The 23,189-nt window shown below is 39.1% G+C and overlaps 1 protein-coding gene across 1 annotated transcript in view; it reads left to right on the forward strand.

The window, feature by feature from the left end:
- The first annotated feature begins 5,911 nt into the window (after window positions 1-5,911).
- snap25a (synaptosome associated protein 25a) overlaps window positions 5,912-23,189 on the forward strand; it is a 60,921-nt gene continuing 43,643 nt past the window's right edge. Inside the window, exon 1 of the mRNA XM_041806203.1 lies at window positions 5,912-6,077. The gene's annotated coding sequence lies outside the window, so the exon portion shown is untranslated. The remainder of the gene's footprint in view (window positions 6,078-23,189) is intronic.

A 23,189-nucleotide genomic window follows, 5' to 3' on the forward strand; every position in this document is an offset into this window, starting at 1 on the left:
GGTGACAAAAATGGGTTGCAAAATTGGTGAAAAGCAGTTCAACAGTAGCAAAATGAGTTAAAAGCAACAGAAAGGGCAAAACCAGACAAAGTGGTGCAAAGATGTTAAATGTAGCAAAAATTGGCTAAAAAGATCTATAAAGGAGGGAAGAAATCAGCATCACAACCTAATCAAAATAAAAATATTTTCCACTTTTTAATGCCTTTACTGTCATTAGGACAGTAGTAAGTAAGTAAGTAAATTTAATTAGATAGCACCTTCACAGAACTACGTCACAAAGTGCTTCACAACAGTTAAAATGAAAACACAACAAATAAACAATGGGAAAGCATTAAAAATATGAAATACCATGGAGAAATTGCACATATCCAAATCAATGTTTTAGACAGTAGATAGAGCTGGACTAAAAGGAGAGAGAGTTGGGAATGTCATATGAAGGAAAGCCAAATGCAGGACTCTAACCTGAGCTTGTGGACAGAACCACTCGACTACCGGCGCTCTCATCCTCATTATTTATCCCCGAAGCTGTGACACATTTTTCTATTGTAGACTCTGCAGCTCAAATCAGGCCTTCACAAATCTGGAGAATGTCTTTTTACTAAAAAGAGGATGTCCCTCTCTGTGATGTTTCACTACAAACAGAGAATCTCACACAGCTGGACTACACAGAGAAGTCCTCAAGGACCGGAATACATCTGTGTCTGTTGTGCTTGTTTTCTATTAAAAAATAAAGAACTTAAGGGGACAACACTTCACAAACACTTCATTCTAAGTGCTACAGCTACTTTCACCTTAAAGAAGATCCACAACAAAAGCTTCTGTAGCTGCATTTGCACCATTTCCTCTGTAGTGTGATATTTAGCTGTTTGAATATCAAATGCTGAACAGTATGTGGAGCAGTGATTTTATTAAACGGCTAAGTCAGGAGCGTACGTGGCATTTCTGGAAATAAAGAAGGTGTTCAGAATCTATCTTTAGTTTTGATTTACAAGAAAAAAAACAGAAAATGTCATTTGATTCTAGTTGGGATCAACATGTAAAACAATACAGACCTGTTTTACAGGATTGTGGAGGTATTTATGCTGAAATTTTATATATTTGGCTGCAAAAGAACAAAAGATATCAGATTCAGATGTCTCAGTTATACCTGCATAAATGAATAAGTCTGTAGAGAATCTGTAAAGCAGTGGTGGCGTCATGAAAGGCTTTAACTCCAGTTGGCAGGTCTGTGATGTGACATGAATCATAGTTAACTCTTTACAGTGACGGGACCAATAAAAGACTCTACTTACCTGATGTGTGACTCATGATTAGATGACATCATGGATGCATCATGGATTCCTGTTGCTCACGGTTACATTCATCAGGACACTTTGATTTCGTGAAAGATGAACTGTTCGGAGATTTTCCTTTGATAAATGGACAATAAAATGAGTTTAATACTGATTACGTTTTGCATTAAGGTAAGACAATATTGCTTATAGATGTAGTTTATGCTGATATCATGCCTTGTGCGCCACAAAAAGATTTAAATATAAACCACTTAAATGCTTACTAACTACAAAGTAGTCTATTTAAATATTACAGTAGGTAGAACTTTTGCAGTGAAATGTCCACATAAGTTAAAAAATGACCCCTACATTTTACATAATAATTGGTTACAAACGTGCATCATCTCAGATATTTCCATCAGTTCTGAAAGACAGAGAAATTCTTAGTTGTAGTTGTAAAGGTCCATTTCTTGTCACAGTGGCTGCCAGGACAGACATGATAGTTATATTGGTGTCGTTAAAACCCCAGATGTCAAATCCAGGCAGCACCCTATGTGTTTAAAAATTCAGTTAGTGCATCAGTGCAAAAACTGCAGTTCCTTGAAAGTCAACGAGAGGCTGACTGCAGAAAACAATAGGTTGTTGCATGTACATGAACCCTTACTGTAATATATTTACAGTCTAATACGTTGCATGTACATGAACCCTTACTGTAACATATTTACAGTCTAATACTGAGAACTCTATTCAATAAAAGCTTTACTCCACAAGATGTATGGACTAAACAGTTAAACTCTGTTTTCTTTTATAGGTAATTTCATAACCTAGTTCATATCTGTGTTATGAGCCCCTGGACTGTGTTTGGGAAGGTAGGACCTTCAAAAAACTTTCTCTCTGTCACATTGATTACAGGCCAACAAAATATAGTATAGAAGGCATGTGCTGCCACCAAGGAGTAAACGACATAACATAGACTCAACAGGTAACCTTTGTCCTGTCAGCATGATTCTTTGCTACCAGTGGAGCCAGTTGTTATATCAAACTGTTGCTCGAACCAGTCTGGCCTGTCCATTTACTTTAAAAGGTCAAGAATTTTGCATCAGTGAAAAAAGCTATTAAAACTGGTCCTTCTGATTTATGCTGCAGCATTCATTCCTGGTGACATTTTTCTCATCACTGCATGAAGTTTAAAGTGGGCTAGCCCTCATTAACAGTTAGAATTAGGATTGGTTACTTTTTTATCAGGGATGGAAAGTAACTAATTACTTTTACTCAGATTACTGTAACTGAGCAGTTTCTTGGGGGGTACTTTTTTGAGTACATTGTAAAATCTGTACTTTTACTTCTACTTAAGTAAGTTTTAACCAGAGTAACTGTACTTTTACATAAGTGTCATATTCTTCATCATACCCATCATGCCCTTGGGCAGAGTGTTAAGGTGTGTTTTATATTTTTTTCCTGGTGTTTAGATGTTTCCTGTTGTTGCAGGAATTCTTTTGGTCATTTTTCAAGTGGGTTGTTGCGATTTTTGTTGTTAGACACATTTGCACCATGAGGGAAGTTATCCTCTGAGTTAGTCCGCCTGTGGGTTAAGATGCATAGTGCATATTCTTCATTAGATTTAACTCTATATGTGTAAAATCAACCCTGTCATTTTTGCTGTGTATTTGACTTTATAATAGATGTGTGACTTTACCAACCTGAGCTACCTATTTGAAGATCTTTTCTCTTGTTTTTCTTGCCAAGATCAAATTTTACCATACAAGTTCTTAGTATCTAATGAGTACTCAGTACTTAAAGTAAACTTTAAATTTTACTTGGGTAGATTTTAACTGGAGCAACTGTACTTTTACTTGAGTACAGTAGACTTGCACTTTTTCCATCTGCTTTTTATTTATAAATCTCTATGTGGACATATGCCATCATCATACATCCCCTCCTTACTGAACATGTTGAATAGTCATTATAATACTTGCTCAAGTGACTGGATAACGTTAGAGCAAACACTAACAATGCAAAAATCACCTTCAGCTACATTCAGCTGTAGTGTTCCACATTTAGAAAACTACAGCAAACATTCAAACCCAGTTTAGCTGTGAGCATAGGTCAATTTTAAACCATGAGAAGGAGCTATGTACATAACTGTTACTGTTTTTAACTGTGCTCCACTTCCTGTGCTCATTCTTCAGGTTCAGGTTACTTTATTTGTACCCGTAGGTAGACTTGTTTTGCAGCCAGTGAGATTACATTATGACTCACAGGTCACAAGACAGACGCAATAGGAAAAAACACCAGGGAGAATGAACCAATTAGAATACAATGAAACGTGACCCCCCCCCCCCCCCCCAACCCACCAAAAGTGACATAACATGACAAAAATAACAAAAGGATTGAAAGATGAGAGATTAAAGTGCTCAGGGTTCCATCAATGAAGGCATGAAATGAGAGTAAAATAGCATCCAATTAAATCAATTATAAACATACAAATCAATAAATCTTAATCAAGCCAGGGTAAAAAAAAAAAAAAAGTTTAAGACAAAAGTAAGATAAATAAGTATGTGCAAAATATGGCGAAAGGTTCTTCAGTTCAGTGATAGCAGCAGGAAAATATTTTCCTGCATCTAAAGGCTAAAAATCTCCATCCAGTGGCGAGAATCTGAAAGTCTTTGTGCTAAGGTTAGAAATCATCATATAAGATAGAGTTAGCGAACCACTGTGACTGTCTTGTACATAGGAGTGCTGGATGGAGCTGTGGCTCCCCAATCAGCTGACTAGACCATTTCACTTCCTGGTTCAAGGATTTGTTTTCTTTGAAGAAGTGTGACATAACCATGACACCAAAGAAAAAAAATAACTCAATAAAAGCACGATAAAACATTGACATAATCTTTTAATGTGAAACACAACAGTTTTCTTAAAAAGCAAACACTTGTGAGCCTTTTTACCCACAGCTTCACAGTTAGCCTCAAAGTCGGGTTTAATCTTTGCTTAAAGTGATATCACGTATTTTTATGTCTGTCTGCATTTTTCTCTTTGTTTGCTCATTTTTTCTTGCATTTACTCCTTGCACTCCCTTATTGTTAGCCTATCATATCACTGCTGTCCCTTTTAAATATGGTTTTTTCCTCCACCAGTCCAGTGTTAGTGTGCGACCCTCCACCTCCTCATCACCATAAAGTCTACAAGACTACATCAGCAGTCATCATCCCAGGTCTCTGCAGCGTAGTTTGCCTCTTCTTTCTATAATCTTCAGACGACAGCTCCAGCCATCATCTCTCCAACCCTGGTCTTCATGGTTGATCAGCGTTCATCTAATCAGCCTCAGATTACATCAGCTGACACCACGACAACCAGTGTCTGGACAGATCTCGCTGCACCCAGAGAAGACGCCCTTCAATAAAGCTATGTCCTTGTCGAGTTCAAGCACCAGAAAGTCTCTGACAATAACTCAATATCTACAGCAGCGTTACTCAACCCTGCTCAACCAAAGAGCCAAATTGTTGAAAAATACCTTTGCAAGAGCCACGATGTAAGTGGTGAAAAGTAGCAAAAAGGGGTTAAAGTGGTGATATGAATTAGTCAAAGGGGCAAAATGGTCAAAAAGCAGCAAAAAAAAAGGGTGAAAAGGGGCAAAGTAGGCATAAAATGCCTAAAACAGTCAAAAGTAACAAAATGGCTTAAAAAAAAAAGGGCAGAAATTTGGGTGAGAAGTGACACAAAAATGAGTAACAAGTGATAAAAATGGTCAAAAAGTTGCCAAAACATGACAACAAAAGAGTGAAAAGTGACTAAAATGGGCAAAAAGCAAATTTTACCTTCTTCACTTGTCTCTCCTGACTGAAATATAGTCTCAGTGTTGCTGCATATTAGTGTATTAATGAAGCCGGAAGGCCACTTTCAACAGCTTTTCTCCATTTTATATGTGAAAGTCATCCATAACAGGAAAAAGTCCATTTACTGCCAGTTATACATCACAGTTTTTATTGACCAGCTCAAAACAAGAATCAGGCAGTGGGGGTGGGTGAGCTGAGCTCTGCATATGTCATTGCCATCTTTTGCTATTTTTTTGATTGAGAGCCCCCTGGTGGTGGAATTAGAATATACCTTTGAGTCCTAATGGGGCCAACATTGTATATTTTATTTTTTCCAAGCATCATTTTTTATTTTATCATTTTCCATAAACAGGTTATTTATTTTCATGTGCACGTTGACATTTTTAGTCTGTCTGTTACTAAAAGTGCTTGTGTGACATTTTGGCATCGTTCCATGTAGATTTAAATGAAAACTGACTTTGTCCTTGTTATTTCTATGGTATAAAAATATTATAATAAATAATATATCAATAATTCAGATGGATAGATAACCCAGCCTTACTTCATAGTTGGGCCTACTTTATAAATTCATAGACATTCATCAGGTCAGACAGTCTCAGTGAGGCTGCATTAAAAGGATGATCTGCCAAAATGTTTCCACACAAACAGTAGGACTTTGAAATAGCCTACCCCTGATATTAATTTGCTGTCCGTGCAGTTGTGCATGAAAACAGAGACTTTTTGAAGTCTCTCTCTCTCTCCGTCTCTGACAGACAGCTATTAATAATGCTGCTGACGTCAGAAGTGTCCGCCATCTTTGACTAGAGCTGCGCTGCTTTCCCCCCATTGAAGAAGAAGTGAGGAGGAATCAGCCGACGCGCAGTGCCTTTGCAGCATCCCAGTCACAGAGAGAGAGAGGCTGGTAACGCTTAGCTGTTGATATAAGCCGACATTTCCTCCCATTCTGAGCGTGGGGCACCGACATCAGGCACAGGTGAGAGCTGAAGACATTTTACACCACATTTTAAACATTTTTATCTTAAATGTGCTGCTTTTTGAGGCTGTAGATTTGTGTTGTTGGGGAAACGTGAGCGTTGGATGCCTGATTTCCTCCACCCTGAGCGATGCAGATGCAAACATTTGGTATTTCTGGTTATTGCAGAGAGGTAAAGACGATATTTTGCTTTGGAGATGAGGGAAAAGAGGGGATGGAATGCGGGTAAGGCAATGCGTGACCTCCAGGGTGATAAATCTGAGACGCGCAGTGGATTGCAGCGAGGAAGGATGCGCTGCGCTATAATGCGTATATTCAATGTGGGCGTTTTCTATGTTTCAGCACCGTGGACAGCGCAGAGGAGGGAAAACTCATCGAGGTGTTGAAATAATGTCTCAGCAGGTCGATGTTTGTCTCCAAACACGGCATTATTAAAGAGGTGCGAGCTTTCTGTGCGGTGCTTTTATAAAAGAGGATTGTTTTCATTCAAGTGAGTGAGGGGAACGCACTGATGGAGGCAGCAGGTTGGCTGCTGATGTCGCAGCACGGTGGCGGATCATGAATCAATGTGTCGCACTCATGTCAGACAGAGAAAAACAAATAGCAGCATCCCTGCTGCTCTGAGCGGAGGGTGATTGCGGTGGATGTGGAGGAATGGAGAGAATATCATGTAATAGTAAACTGCGCCATGGTGAAGTCGGTGGGAGGAGGAGGGTAGCCGATATAAACAGGAGGGAGGGGGGTGAGGCATGATCCAGCTCCATGAATGCGTCGCTTCTTTTATTTATTTTTATACGCACACAAAATCCACACCGAGAGGTGCTGGATGTCAGCGGTCTGACGGCTGAAGGAGGAGGAGGAGGGGGTTTATCAAAGGGAGAAACCCGCACTATGACACCCAGCCCCCTCCTCTTCCACCCCTAGAGTATCCTATCAAACCATTCGGGCGACGCACCCCGATGCCCGTCAGATCAGGCATGGCGCACAACGCCTGAGTGATCAATTCACCTGAGTTTTCTCCACATGCACAGTCCTCAGATGGCTGCACTACACACGTGAAGAATCCATGCTTGATGATTTATCACCAGTCAGATTTGGGTGAGAAATAACCGTAAAACGTCGCTCTGTGGTGAAATGACGCACCTGTGGTGCCTGTCACGCACAGAGGAATCCGAGCCTCATGACGCAGAAAGGAGACAATAGTTGTCCACGCTGAGGTTTTACGATGCCGCAGATTGGATATTGAATCCCTGTTGATCCCGCGCACATGACAATATATTATATTACCACATGGGGCGGTAGGCCAGCTGACTAATGCTCACTGACAGATGCTGTCACTTAAGGCTTGATTGAATGTTTGCCACATCATTGGAGATCCTGCAGTGTGCACTATGACACTTAGAAGTCCTCCAATCAGGCTCCATTGGTGACTCTTTGTTGGCCTTCACGTGACTGAACTACTCTAGAGTCAGAATTATTCCTGCAGAAGGAAGGAGTAGCTTACAGGCGTTGGACGGCAGTGTGCACATGACAATGGCAGATCATCGCCCACAGTACACAGAGAGCACAGTCAAGCCCCAAAGGATGCTCTAGTTGCCATGACCGCTATACCAATATCACTGCGGCTTGCACTGTTTGGACTGCAGAGAGGGAGAGAGACAGAAACGGGGGGAGGGTGGCGGTGGTGGTGATGGTGCTGGTTATGCTGGGAGGAGGAGGAGGAGGAGGAGGGGGGTGTCAGGGCCTATACTGCACACGCTGCAAGGGGCTGCTTTCAGTGTAAATGGTGACTCACAACGCCATCACCATCCTCTGATTGTTCCTCAGAAACACCCCTGGTCGTTGTTCATTTCACATGGGTGCTTTTATGGCTGCGTGTGCTGCACTGTGCTGTAATGGAGCTTCTGTGATCGATGCTGGTGAATACTGAGCCCAGATCTGGCTGCGCATTGCGTGTTTTGGTGCAGGTAGAGCCCTTAATTTTTATCTTGCAGCTTTGATTTAGTCCTATACTTCTATTTAGCTTGAGAACCCAGAGAAATGCACTGATTTTTGTGGTTTAAAGGTGGCTAACAGGCCCAGACCATGCATTCACCTCAACATGCATAAGCAGCCATGCACATTAACCTCCTACTACAGCCACTTATTGGAAACCCTTTTACTTTAGTTGGTAATGAAATGAGACATGTGCTGTCACATTTGTGGTTCCTGCTTAGACCTTTTATAAACAGATCTTTGGACTTTCTCCAAGCGTTATCCTTCATGATAATCTTTGATATTTTCAGGCTGTCACATATCAAACACCTCGAGCATCGTTTCATCTTTCTCACCTGCAGAATAAAGAGCGCTTTGCTTCATTTTTGCTGTTATTTATTCATCACACAATCTAACAAACGCAGCAAGAAATCCCCTCAAAAAAGAAAGCAGCTTGGATTTGAATTCAGTCCAGACGAGGAGATGAAAAGGGACTTTTCCTGCTTGAGGAAGAGAAAAGAAAGAGAAGCTGTTGTCTTTGGTCAAGGGCATGTTTAAATTCCCCCAGAGCAATGAACTAGACACTGTCTCACTCCTTCCTAGGTGAAGCACTGTGGAGTGGTAGTGCGAACTAAGTCTACTGCGGTAATGTCTCCCTGTCACAGTGCAGCTCAGGTTTTAGCAGCATGACAAACAAAATCATCCTCTCAGATTCAGCAGAGCTTGTTCTGCCGCTGTCGCATTAACAACTTTGAGATGTCCTGGGAATACCCTATGGTGGTCAAATAGGCAGTTTTCACTCTTATTCCTGTGGATTATGGTGCCCAATCCTAGTTTAGAGCCAGGAGAGACTCATTTCTGTATGGAAAAGGCTTGTTTTTGCCTCATAGATAACAGGGATTCCTTATTTTAAAGGCTTTTTTATGCCTAGGGCTGCACAATAAATGAAATCTACAAAGCATGGCACATTGTAATGGCATCATTGCAATGTGAGTGTTCACAATCACCACATTGCAAAAGTCTGACTTTAGGGCACAAAAATAAAAGATCAAGAGGATTTTTTCCCAGTCAGTATGTGCACATTGTACTGGTTTGATAGAGGCCCAGGTATAGTGGTCATGCTTCAGCGCCATGTTGATGCAGTCAGACAGCGCTACAGTCTGATTAATTGGTGCCAGTTTAGTGGTTACATAAGGAACAGCAGATAGATATAAACAAGTGTGTTAAAGCTGGTATTAACCCTTTAATATTCATTCATTTACAGGACTTCATTTTGTTATCAAAATATTGGACGTGGTAAACAGTGTATATTTTCTGCAGTATTATTGGCTTGAAATTTAAAGATCTAAAATGTAATATCAAAATTTGATGTCTCAGTAGGCATCCACAAAATCTGATTGGAAGTGACTAATTATCAACATGAAAAATTCTGTTTAAAACTGCGTATTTTTTAAGTTCAGACCATTTTCCAGTAGTGTGAGAGCACCAGCTCACATTTTAATAGACAGATGATCAAGGAGTGCTGTGTTGCAACAGTACCGTAATTACTGGAATATACAACCCGTATCTTTAAGATGCACTTGATGTATTTTGTTTAATGATGCACTGCAAATGGAGCTTATTTTGGCTCCCTTTCCCATTTTAAAAGCAGTTGCTTTTTTTCTTTTTTATTACTACCTCAGCCATATCTTTTTTATATTTCAAAGATTTATTTTGTGCTTTTTATGCCTTTATTGAAGAGATAGGACAGTAGATGAAGTCAGAAACTGATGAAAGAGGGAAATGATGTGCAGGAAAGGAGCCACAGGCCTGTTTTGAGTGGCTTTGAATACAACAGCCTCTGTTTCTTCCTGTTGGGTGGGACTGATGAGGATCAGGTGGTGGGATAGTTTTGGAGGAGAAGCAGGAAAAACACGGGTCTGGTAAGGAAATGATTTTTTTCTGTATTCCTTTTTTGTGTTTTTTTTTTTAAGTTGAAACTTCATAAAACAACATTTTTTTTTAAATGTTCACGCACTGCATTTTAAGATAAGATAAGACAAGATAAGATAAGCTTTATTGTTCTACAGAGTGAGAAATGTGTCTTGTGCTCTTCATCCATGCTGCAGCCGTAGATAATAGATTTGGCGGAGAGAGTCTGGATATTGTAGCATCAGCTTTTGCCAAATTTTAGCAGCCCTAGTCTCTGCAGTCACCATGAAATGGAGAGAAGATTTTGGAGTGTTTGCTTTGTTTTTGACTTTTTTTTTTTTTTTTTAGACAAGTGTGCTGCACATAATCTACTTTGTGGATTTAGCCCCCCCCCCCCCCAAAAAAAAAACTCCTAAGGAAAAAATGCAGATTCACAGAGACGACATGATCAAACCTGTTTCTAGATTGTTTTTTATGTTTGTAATGTTTTATAAAGTATGTTTATATGTTTTTTGTAAATGGCACATAGTAATTGAGTAGACCCTAATGATAGGGGCTGCTAAGCAAACAAACCTCATGAAGTTAACATAACACTTCTTTTAATGTAATGTTCAGTATTTTAGGAAATAACCTTAGTGTACATTTAATACCAGCTTGGCTTAACTACTAGCCAGGCTTGCTCTGAATATAAGAACTTCATTAAAAGAAGGCAAAAACCAGAATTTCAGGTTTTATAGGGATTTGTACCAGGGATGAGCAATACTGGAAAACAGAGACACTGCAGTATCTCTCATCCTGGTTTGTATGGTGCAATATTTTAAAACATTAAGCAAGTTATTCTGTATGAATACAGTACTTTTCTTATGGCTCATTAACATTTGGATCTCATTACTTAGCTATTGTGGACTTTCTTTTTTTACTTTATGAGGGAAAAATGCAGCACTGCTTTCATGTAGTTCAGGTGCATTTCACAATGATTTATGAGAAAGCAGAAAAAGTGACAGACAAAAAAAATAGGATGTTTAAGTATTGAGAGATGTATGCTCACCAATATGAAGGTGAATGATTGAAATAAAAAGAGACAAAAATTTAAAGGCACAGCATCAGAAAATGAATACGTAAAATCTTACATAACTTACTAATCTTACATAATATAAGCTCGCATAATACTAAAACATGTCATATTTGCACTTCAGCATTACTTTTACAGTGTTCTTCAAAGAACGCTCCGTAATTCAGCCCAGCTGGTAGAGCCGATAGACGGGGCTGCAGTACAGGACGCACAGGCTGCAGTTTCAAATCCCATTCCCGGTGCATGTTTGAATTTCTGTCCCCATAATCTCTGTATCTATCCAGTTGTCCTATCAATGAAGGCAAAACCTAAAAAAAAGGGAAAATAGCTTCATACATGCAAAAAGTACAATTATTAGGAGGGAACAAGCCATCTTAAGTGGATTGGTGCCAAACTTTACTTTAAAGAAAAAGGACTTAAAGAAAAGTAAGTGATGTGACTTAATGAAAGCAGGAGGTGTTTATGTTTTCACAAGGGAGTGTAAGATAGATGAGAGCAAAAGTGGAGTGGCAGCAAAGCAGCAGGCCAGGGTGAAATGCAAGGTTTAGCTTTTTGTGTCCAGTCAGCTCTCACGGGACGGCCTCTCACTTTTCAGAGACACTGAACAAAAACAGAGAAACAAAATGGCTGCTCCCGAGGCCTCAAGCTGTGGCGAAGCATGGAGGAAGATGCAGTGGTGCAATGATTCCTCGCCATACATCATTATAGAAACACTGATCGGAGTTTGACCATCTTTGAAGATGCCTCAGCATTTTTCAGTGCTTTATTATTTTTCATTAGCAAGACACCAATGTTCCTGAGGATGACGGTTCATTCTGCATTTGGTATTTGGGATGCTTAAAGTGTTTTTAAATCTTCACAGGATATCTCTTTGAATCATTATAGATGGTTATTAATGAAAAAGGTTTCATAAACCAGCAGCTCCATGATCACCACTTCTATCAAAGCTTAAATTCCTCCTCTAAATTTAATTTTATTAATCTAACCACAGTTTTTTCCTTCGACAGAAATAGTACAACAATAATTATCGTCCATGTGGTTCGCTCACTTCTGAAGCTTTCCTGGAACTGCAGAAAGGTGCTCCATCATTTTACCATTTAAAGCCACATTTAGGAGACGGTATGTTTGAGGCTGATCCACGGCACTGTCATCGTTCTGCCATCTGTCCTCTCTCCTGCTCTCACAGGGTTCGATTATTTTACTTTTGATTAATGAGAGGAATTAAGGGAGCGAAAATGAGAGTGATTAAAAGTAGAAGGAATGAAATCAGGGTGCTGGATGGGGAGACGGAAAATGGAGGCATTTAGAGGATTAATACCAAGGAGGGAGGGAATAATGTGAATAATTCTAATGTATGTAAAATATCCTGATGTCAAATACAGATTACCTGCTTCTTATATTCAAACTGTAGATGTGTTAACTTTTCACTACTCCTATGCTGCACCATCAATAAACTCCCCATCTTTGATATCCCCATCTTTTACTACAGAAACATGATAGTTTGGAGCACTGTCGCTTGCATTTGTGCGTGCGTAGAATATAATGCACACTGCTTCAGTTCCACGTCGATTTGCAGCCTCAGACATATCACTTTCTCCACAGCGCTAGCCATTTCTTCATCATCCCTATACCACTAAAGCTTTCATTTCCAGAATAAAGCATGTATAGACTTATTATCCCTGCGTCAGTGAAGCATAAAGTCACCAATTAATCTGCTCGGGTCAACATGAATACGCCCTCCGCCCTCTAGATTACATGGCATTGTGTGCTCAGGTGCAGGGACAATACGGCTGTATCAGTCGTCTGCAAACATGAAGCTGTGGAGGTGCTTTCATTGAGCGATTAGCTGGTGTTTTTGGTGATATTGTTGCTGTTGGTCTTCCTGTGGGGTCTGGTAATTTATGATGCTGCAGTGCAGCTGACTGGGGTTGTTGGTGCAGGGAAGCCTCTGCAGTAATGCTTCTGTAGAAACTCAAACAGCATGGTATGTACAGGAAAATATTTGTTTTTGAACAAAATATGACTGGTTGTTTCTGTGCATATTGTTTGCCATATTTTTATTTCCTTATATGACATATGCACTATGCTAGGGCTTGACAACCGGGTCAAAAATCTTATCTTGACATCTTTAAGCTAAATGGTGATACAAAATATGTGTCAAGATATTTTCTCAAGTAAAAAAAAGAACATAAATAAAATAAAATCCACATGGGCCGAATGCCAAATGTTACCTACGCATTTAGCTAGCTGAACAGTGTCAAGAGAACCATGAAAAATGACAATTTCAAACAGATTATTCTTTTGTCAAAACTTATGTTGCTTTGGAGCATTAGGCCCAATTTCTACTTTTAGGGCCTAATGCTCTCCCACACTAAATATCAACAAAAACGATATTGACATAAATTATATTGTCTTACTGTTTATGTAGTTTGTAATCTGCAATATTCTGCTATTATATTAAAAGTATAGCCTTATTTATGTTCGTCCAGCCTTGCTCAGAGTGATGGGATTTACAGCTCTTTTTAGAGATCTGGATTATTTGACTCAATTCAGTTTAAGAACCAGCTCTCATGCAGGAGTTCCTGTTGCTCACAAAAAGACAATACTCTTTGAATTGACTCGTCTGTAGATGACAGACCACGACTCCCGCATGAGTTGTCATCTTGAAGTGGGTTGACATTTTAATCGAACTAGTCTCCAGTTAGAATTATTTGCTAAAATGTATACGACCATGTTCTTTAAACCCATGTTTGTGACAAAGGGAGGGAGAACAGCTGTTGAAAAGACACCACTAGCCTCTTAGCTTGAGGCTAATTCACCCCATTCATTCTTGCTGCTGGCAGCTTTACTGTACACAGCATGTAGGGATACTAAGCATGGTAAGAGAGCCATGGAAATGATGTACGTATTTGTTGTGGCAAGTGAATTCTGATGTAAGTCTGTCATAGAAGATGTATTGTTAATATATCTCACGGACACAGGTACTATAACAAAATCACTTAATATCTGAAAGACCATAATGTAGAGTCAATGCAAAAAGTAAACAGGGCTTTAAAACTTGTTAAATTGTCCCATTCTACTCTATACAATACTACAATAAAGTATGAAGTCTTCCTCTGTATTTTTAAACTTCATGGTCACTAGACAGATATCAAAACTGCAAAAGTTAACATTGCTTGTTTATATGTTCTTTTTATCAGATGCTTTTGCACTCCTTGGTGGAATATTTCAATAGTTTACTGACCGTTAAGTCCATCCACAATGTATGCAGTTATGTAATGCATTTTAACCAGTACTGCATGTAGGAATTACAGGATTATATCTAAGTGTTGTCAAGTAAGACAAATTCTCTTCTAATTCATAACAAGCAATGCTAAAGCTGTTAGCCTGATAAGGTAGTTTCCATTATTTGTCAGCATCAAGCTAACAGATGCAGATGCAAGCATCTCTTAGAATCTTCTAATTTTATTTTAAGGGACTTTTACTTCATTATTTTCTTTGAAAGTCACATCTCTTACATCTCTTATTCTTATAATAAGATTTCCTAATGTCTGTTTTTGTTTTGTTTTTTTTGTTTGTTTTTTTTTTAAATCTTGATAAGCTCTGTCTGTCTTTATCTTTTGGGATTGTTGCTTAAAACACTACAGATTGGTCTGAGATGTTACTTTTTGTATTTCTAAACATTGTTTTGCACAAATTAGAAATTTATCATAATTATTAATACTAGCCACAGCCCTCTGCTGATGTGAATTTATCTGCTTTCCTTTAGAATAACTATTTCTTTCCACTCTTACGCGTAAAACCTTTACGTAGTATAGTGTACAGCTTATGTTAAATGTTATTAAAACACCCAAATTTTGTATATTTTGCAAGTCTTTGTCAGCTTTAACTCAGAGAGGGGTTAAACTTGATAGATCTGTGATGAGCTGACTCCTCCAGAAGGTGTTTCTTGTCCACTCGGTGCATCTCATTGCTCTTCTGCTCATCTCTGTTTTGATGACACTCTAAATATTTAACAGGCTCTAACACTCTGAAGTGGCCTGGCTTAGGATCATGACACAGCCCATCAAATGTGCAGATGTGGCTGTGAAACAAACCTCTGAAGATCTCTTTTTATAATTCTTTCCATGAGTCTCTAACTGCACAAATATGCTCTTCACTCATGAGCTAAATTACCATCAATATTCAAACATGGCCCAACAGTGAAGACGGTCTCGACGCTGCATTTCAGAAACATCTGGAAGTTCGTCCATTAGCGGGACTCCCAGTTAGGGATTCCATCCAATGTACAGATATAAAAAAAGACATCTGCAGTATTTCTCACCCAGAGAGCCTCAGCGTATCTCCACTCTGACATTTATAGCATCGTAAAATGGAGATTGTGCTTCTAATTCAGAGCAGGCTTCAGAGGATCATACAGGCAGAAATTGCTTCCTTGATTGTTGGTCATATGTTCCATTGCGCCCACAACTCCTGCAGGCCCCCCTCCACATATTGAACCATGCAATTTTTTCCACCTTTTAGCTCTACTTCTAACATCAGTCCACGAGAGCCCCTCCCTGCCATGTTCCCTTGTCAAATGTCATATCTCCATACCCCTCTGGCAGTCAAAACGTCATCTTTAACAGCCACATGGTTATAAATGTGGCTCTGGGGGCTCCTATGGATGGGCTAACGATGCAGCCAGGACCCCTTTTCCCCCCTCCATACACTGCAGAGATGACTCTGAACATGTGGCTGAAGGGCGTTGGAGGTGGACATATTTACTGCGGTTTGCTGAACGTGTTGAATTTAACCTTGTTATGCAGCGTTTTCATCCTCAGGACTATCTGCTTCTCTCATCTGCCTACAGCGGCTTAAAATAAACACCTCAGTTTGCACCGCTGAGATGTTCTCATCTTGTCTCTCCATCTTTTGTCCCTTTTGCTGTGCCTCGCACTTGTTACCAGGGGGCTGGAAGCAGGCTGATAAGGAGAGCGTGCAGCTACACAGGGAGATGAGGGGGCGGTCAGTCTTATATCACCAGGCTTGCCCTTGTTGTCACCCTTATTCTTTCAGGTCTCTTTGAGTGAATGCAGCAGCTACACCACCTTCAAGAGACAGTAAGAAGGATTTGACAATCTAAGACTTTTATCAGTCGATTTTAGATTGAATTTGGCTACCATGTATAAAAGATGACTCTCTGTTTATTTTTCTACCAGTTCAGAGACACCTAAAACCCACATATTGGCCCTTGTGAGACCCTTGGGTCTCTAGTCTACTATAGACTCAGTTTTAAAGACTTTTTCACATGTCCATGTTGGGATATGTTTCACATTCATCTGGGCAACACTCCATGGACAGAGTTTGGGTAGGGGGATGAATGTTCAGCCTGTCACAGTCATTACAGCCCAGTCAGAGTAAACCACTTAACACAAGCTCATTAGACAGCCATTATTGCTGTTCACTATCAATGGAGCCAGTTTAATAATCAAACTCTTGCCATAGCTGTCCAGGAGAAGCTTTTTGTGCTTCTCTTTGTTCTTCTTTGAATAAAAATTGTTGTCCAGCTCTGATAAAACTGCCACTACAGCTGCATACATGCTAATCTCTTCACTGGCCTCCCTTGTTTGCAGGCTTGCAGTCACTTTAACTAAACCTTGTGGTAGCTACCGCCTCTTTTAGTCAATCTTTATTTGTCTAGTGCCAATTCACAAAGAGGGCAGTCTAGTCCACACTCTTTGATGCATTATATTACATATATTATATTAAGGACCTGTCTTCAATCATCTTTGTTATCCAATGAGAAAGAGTACCTGCTTGAAGCTTTGTGAGAAGGTCGTCTGATGCCAAACACTGAATATGGCCAGTCGGTTAGCTTTGCATGGTTACCTTCAGCCCTGAGGTTGCATTAAAGTGCTTCAGACACTGATATTGAAAGGGAAAATGCCTTTAAAATACCCCACAAACTCTGAAAAGTTAGTTTCAACCCTCTCGGTCCAGGATTGTTGTATAGGACAAGAAGTAGCTCATGTTATAAAAATTCGGAAAACTTCTGAACCATAAACCATAGCTTCTTATTTTTTCCTCTTGAAGCTAGCTGTTGTGCCATTCTAATGACACTATCCATGCCTTTATATCCCTGATGGAAGCTTTTCTAGCTTCTAGCAAGTTTGGTGATTTTTTGGGGGGTGTTTAAAGATTAGATCCATGCCAGTAAGTCCAACCTTGACTGTCTCTTTATCCATTTTAATCCATTTTTGATCATCTTTTGCCACTAGCTGGGAATGCAAAATACCATATTGTTTCCCAAAAATGATATGTGAGGAACTGTAAAGCAATGGCAGGCTGTTCCATCTGTGATGTGGAATAAATGGGGGTCAAGTTCCCTGCTGCAACTTGGCCAATAAAGCTGATTCTGATTAATTAAAGGAAAATGCAACTCTTTGGAGCGGAAAGACATTTAGAAAATAGATCAACAACTCAGGATTAACAAACATCAGGAAGCACCCAGGGGTATAACTAGAACTCTTTCAAGAGCATATAGGTTTAGAAAAGTTGTTCAAAGGCTCTACTTCAACCAAAGAAACCCCTCTTTGTTTTAATTATCCTTTCACCAGCTTCCATAGACTGTGGACCATAATGCAACCTAGCATGGAGCTTCTTCTTCTGCAGTATTTTTCATTTTTATATCAGTAGTTCCACCTAAGGCTTGACCTCTTGTCTCCTTGCATAACAGTATTGGATTGAAGCATACATAACTTCATATTTTCTTTTGCTGAATTTCTAAAAAAGTATAAACTTTGGAGACATTTGGATTGAAACCAGCCCTGCAATTGGCCCGCGATCATCCTCCTGCGCCTCTTGCTAATCACATCTGGGATTGGCTCAAGCTCCCTGCAGTCCCAAACTGGGATAAATGGCATGGATAATCAGTGGATCTGATTAGAAACCCCTCTTATTTGAGTCTGCAACTTTCCTCATTGTACAGCTGAAAAAGAAGCACAGCTTCACAACTTTGACTTGTAGGGCTTTCTCTAATGATGTCTGCCCTCTCTCAGAGGACGACCTAAATGATGACATTGCTTCACTTAGTCACTGCCTGATAATGGATGACCTATACTGCAACATTTACATTAACACAGGTCATTATGCAGCTATCTCTCGAGCTGTTGGGAGTGAGTGCTCACTGTGGAAGAATATTCTTTATGAGAGTCAGAGTGTGACGGGAATACAAAGTAAGTTACCTCCAATCAATGCCGACTCACTCATTTTACTCTGACACTTCCAGGAAGCAGTAAACTGATACTCTCAGCTCTCTTTTCATCATCCTGACCTACAAATGTTACAACAAATACAATGTAGAATTACCAGCAGCCATTACCTTCGCTGACTTCTTCTTCCTCTTCTTCTTCTGCTTCTGACCCTCTAAACAGAAAGTACACCGCCTTGGGCATGGATAGGATCCGTCCGCTGTGATTTACCTTTGTGCTGTATGACATGCCTTGTAGGTCACTGTGAACAGATTATGTGTGAATGTTTGTATTTCTGTATATGAGGAACTCTATTTTAGGGTCCTGACCTACCCTGGGGTCATAGAGCTCAACAGTGTGGCTGTGGAAGTAAAAATGCCGTCCAGTTTCTTTATAGTGGGTTTGATTATTAACTGTAAGCACCCAAGGTAGACTTACCACGAGCTACCTGAGTGAAAAACAGTAAAATTTGTTCCTAGACAACACATAATTGTGTGATGTAAACCTTTTTTTAAAGAAAAGTATGGTTTATTTACCGTTTTAGGCAAGAGAACTACACTACCCACAATCCTAGAGGGTCACAGTGACATCTCTTATTGCTGGAGCCTACTGTTACCATGAGGAGATTTATCACCCCTGCAAACCTTCGCTGTCAGTTACTGATGAAGCAATACACACCATTCTATTAAAACTATATGAAACACTATTTATGCACAAACTACATTAGATTTTAAAATCATTTTTAAAAATAATAACACTTCAGTAAAGACAACCGTAAAAACAATCTCCATGTATGTTTTGAAAGTTTAAAAAGCTGAAGAGCTCAACAGTGCCCGCCTACTCTTTCGATGGCTCTGGTTCCAGAAGTAAATTTCCAGTTTTAAACCTCCACAGATATTTCACAAAATCCTTATTACAACTCTTTCAATGCATGAGCCAAGCTATATACATTCATGACTGAAAGACATCTGATCCAGAAAAAAATGACATTTGAAAAAAGAGGAAAAGGCAAACGACTGTGTACATATTTATAAGGATTAAAACTACATACCCCACAATACATTGTAACTCCTTTTAATAACTGTTAAGGATAGCTTTTCAGACTGTCAAGCCATGCAAGTACTGTCTTCCTACGCTTACCTTTTGTGGTGTTTATAATTTAAATGACAAGGTTTTAATGTATTGCTTGGTATAATAACAGGAGACCCCACCAATAGGAGACATTGCTTTGACACTGTAGGATTGTGGGTATTGTAGTATTTCTTTTCAGAGCTTGCAAATTTACTATGTTTTTTTCTTTTTAAAAAAAGAAGTTGATATTTTACAAACTTTTTACACTCATTTAGTTTGAGGTTTGCCTAACAACAGTTCTGACATTATGACTAAAATTCCAATCCGCTTTGGGGAAATGAACGGGATTTTACTTCCGGAACCACACTGTGGATCTCTATAAACTGCAACGTGTTAAGGGAAAAAATGGACTGTGAGATGCATGATCCCTTCACTCCCAGAAAAAAATATATCTACAGTGGTGTGTTATATCATTTTCAACATTTTTAAATCGTATTTTTGTGCCAAGATTAGATAAGCTCAGATTAAATAAGATAAACACAATAGATATAGATGTGATGCCTGATGTATGTTTCTGCATCAAAGCTACACTAGCATATTATTATTATTATTATTATTATTACTAGCTTATTTAATTAAGACAGTGCATATTAATCATCATATCCACAGTACGTGCCAATGTAAATATACGGGAATGGGCACAATTGCTAAATTTTATATGTTGTCCTAAGACAAGTGATAACCAAAAAAAAAAAAAAAAAAAAAAAACTGACTTCAAATTTCAGTCAGCTTACAGCACAGTCCACAAAACAGTTCATAGAAAGACTCAGTTTTTCAAGCCACATGGACACAGCAAATAACAAAGGGCTAGTTAAATGCAAGATTCACCAGTGTGCTCGGTAGTGGGAATCAAAAGAAGACAGAGACATTATGAATGATTAAATGACTGGTTTGGTTTTGCTTATATGCCTTAGATCTCTGTAGGCCTGAATCCCATGCAGAAGCTTACACATATAGCTGATGTGCACCTCTTAAAAATGTAACTGTGCATCACAAATGATGCAAATTGCAAGCCCTGTGATTGGTCCACTGGGTAGCACAGATGACTTCTAGCCTCTGAGTATATCGACATAGAGATATTCAGATGATGAAACAACTAGTCACATCTACTCCCTGGCACCCAAAGTTATGATATCTGATATTTCCTTATCCATGTCTCACCGGCTCAACAAGTGCAAAAAGATTTCCCCGTCCTCTGCCTCAGGTGATTTGTCAATCTCTGCCCTTTTATTCACTCTACCTCTAACATAATGCATCTGGCTTCAGCTGTGTGGTTTCATGTACACAGCCAGGCAGAACATGCAGCAGGGGAACAGCAACATGGCATAAAGATTGGCACTGCTGAGTGCTGATTGGTTGGGGTATTGCAAAAAGGATCGCAGAGTATGCAGTCCTCAAGAGGGCGAAGGCCACTACAGTGAAGATTTGATGCAGAAGTGTAAATCAAGCTTTGGCTGATCTTTTATATTTACACTACATTTTACTAAGAAGGTATACAAAACAAACAATTCATAAGGCAAATTTTACCTTATTTTTATGCACAACCACATGGAGGTGTGATATTCACCTGTAGGTGAATGCTCTGTTTGTCCAGGTACTAAAATTTAAAAGAGCAAGCTGACAATGAAGATTAGTTCGGAATGAAACTGGTTTCTGACTTTCTTTATGGGTTTTTTTTTTAAACTTTTAAAGGGATGGTGGCTCTGAATTGTATTTCCAACAGATTATCCCTTTTTTCGATACCTATCTAACACTAGTTTTCATTATCATTTTAGAAATTTCCATCTTAAACAAACCCAGTTGCAGCATACTTGAGCTTAATACTATGCCAACTAATTTTCCTTTCCCTTCAGAAATATGAGGCCAAACACTGAATCAATTATTATTAAAAGTTTCTGTTTATCGAGAAGAGATGCCTCTGAGCCATCTCACTTCCTGTAAACTTGATCTGAAGGTTAGAATACCTCCTCAGGACAAATGTTTGAGCATAACAGCAGCAGAAAGTCCTTGGAGTCCTCCAGTATCTCTGTGAGAAGCTTTTGAAGTGTTATTTTCTGTCTGAGGCAGGTATCTGGTATTGTCATGATCTTCCACCTCCTGCTCTTCAGCGATGTGTTTCTTAGATGTGGATGCTTACAGTGGGGCTGGATGAATAAGTGATGGAGTCTTGGACTCCTCAGGTCAATAATGCATGGCATTCTTTGTAGAGCGGGCCACTGGGATACTGCTGCAGCACTTAATGCTAGCTCCTCTGTGTGCAGAGAGAGAGAGCGAGCTCCAGCTGTAGTGACACTTGCGCTGGTTGTGTAACGTTACATCACTGTTGAAGTTAGTCAAGCTCCCAGTGCTTCTTGGAAGGGTAGTGTCTTCTTATCATCATGGCCGTGGTGTGTTGAAACCCCCAGATAAGAGAAGAGGCATAATACCCATTACTCTTTGTATCCTAAAGAATGGCAGCTGTGGATTATTTAATGACACATGATATTATTTTACTTTTATCATCTGATACTAAATGACAATTCACGTTACCTAATGCTCTCTGTCTGCAGTCTTTAGTGGAGCTGATTACAGCCCTGCTGAAAGGAGAGAAGCACTAACCATCACTATTAGGACATTTTATGACATTATATATTTACACAACTGCAGTTTACATCAATCTATCATCAGTTAATGCACTATTTATAGATAAATGTCTAGTTTGAATTGGCCAGGCCTGAAAATGGCCTTTTAAAATTGAATGCTCTCCCTTTTTTCTCTGATTTATTGCAGATCATTTGGTGTTGGGTTGATAAAGTAGAAAATTTAGCATCAGTAAAAGCCCAGTAACATCTCACAGTAATTTAATCTGCTGTGAAAAACACATCAGCCATTTTAAACTTGCAATCCTGTTCAATCTCTGTCTTTCTGAAAGGCTAAGTAAATTCCTTGAAACAGTCGCTGACATAAAGCATCTGAAAGTGAAACTGGAAAGCAAACCAAATGTGCATACTCTTTGTGCCGGAAAGAAAGAGCAACTTGATTTGCATAAAACAGCAAACAAAGATCTATTGTGCTTCTTGCCACAAGCAACATAAAAGCGCTGCTGTTCTTACCTTTATGGTAATTGTTCTCAACATATTTATACATCTGTTATTCAGCCTAGAGATATTTATGTTCTGTTTTCAGATAGATCATGAAAACAGACTGTTTAGTAGCAATAATAACATAAAAACGTGACTTCAACTGAAGTATATGAACACATTTTCCTTCTCATAAAACATAAAGATTTAAATATTTCCAGACTTGTTCTTAATGAATAAATCAAGTTTTGTTTTTACACTCTGATCCTGATTTTGGACAAAGGAGCAATGTCATGTTCCTGTTCTCCTTTTTTATTATTATTAATAGATAACCTCCAAACGTATGAGTTCACTTAGTATGTTTCTACTGTATGCAGATGATACAGTCATATTTGTATCTAGATGAACTCTCTGACCATTATGTTCTGTTATTTGGGCCAATTTTAACACCACTTAGCATGCTTCTGGAGGGATGAGTAACACAATTTTAGTCGCTTGTTTCAATGACTGGAAAATGTTATGCTACAGTTTTAGTCCCTGCAAAGTGCTATCATCAGTTAATATTGTTAAACTATCATTACAGAGGATTTTTACTTACATTATCTATCAGTGTCAACACACAGAAGCCCCAGTTAGTTATCAGTGCTAGCAGGCTAACTTTAGTCAACTTACTCGGCTGCTATCAGCATCAACATTATTTAAATAAAACTAAAAGCATGGTTATTGTTAGCTT

Source organism: Cheilinus undulatus, linkage group 14 (assembly GCF_018320785.1).
Source record: "Cheilinus undulatus linkage group 14, ASM1832078v1, whole genome shotgun sequence".
In the NCBI taxonomy this organism is placed as follows: Eukaryota; Metazoa; Chordata; class Actinopteri; order Labriformes; family Labridae; genus Cheilinus; species Cheilinus undulatus.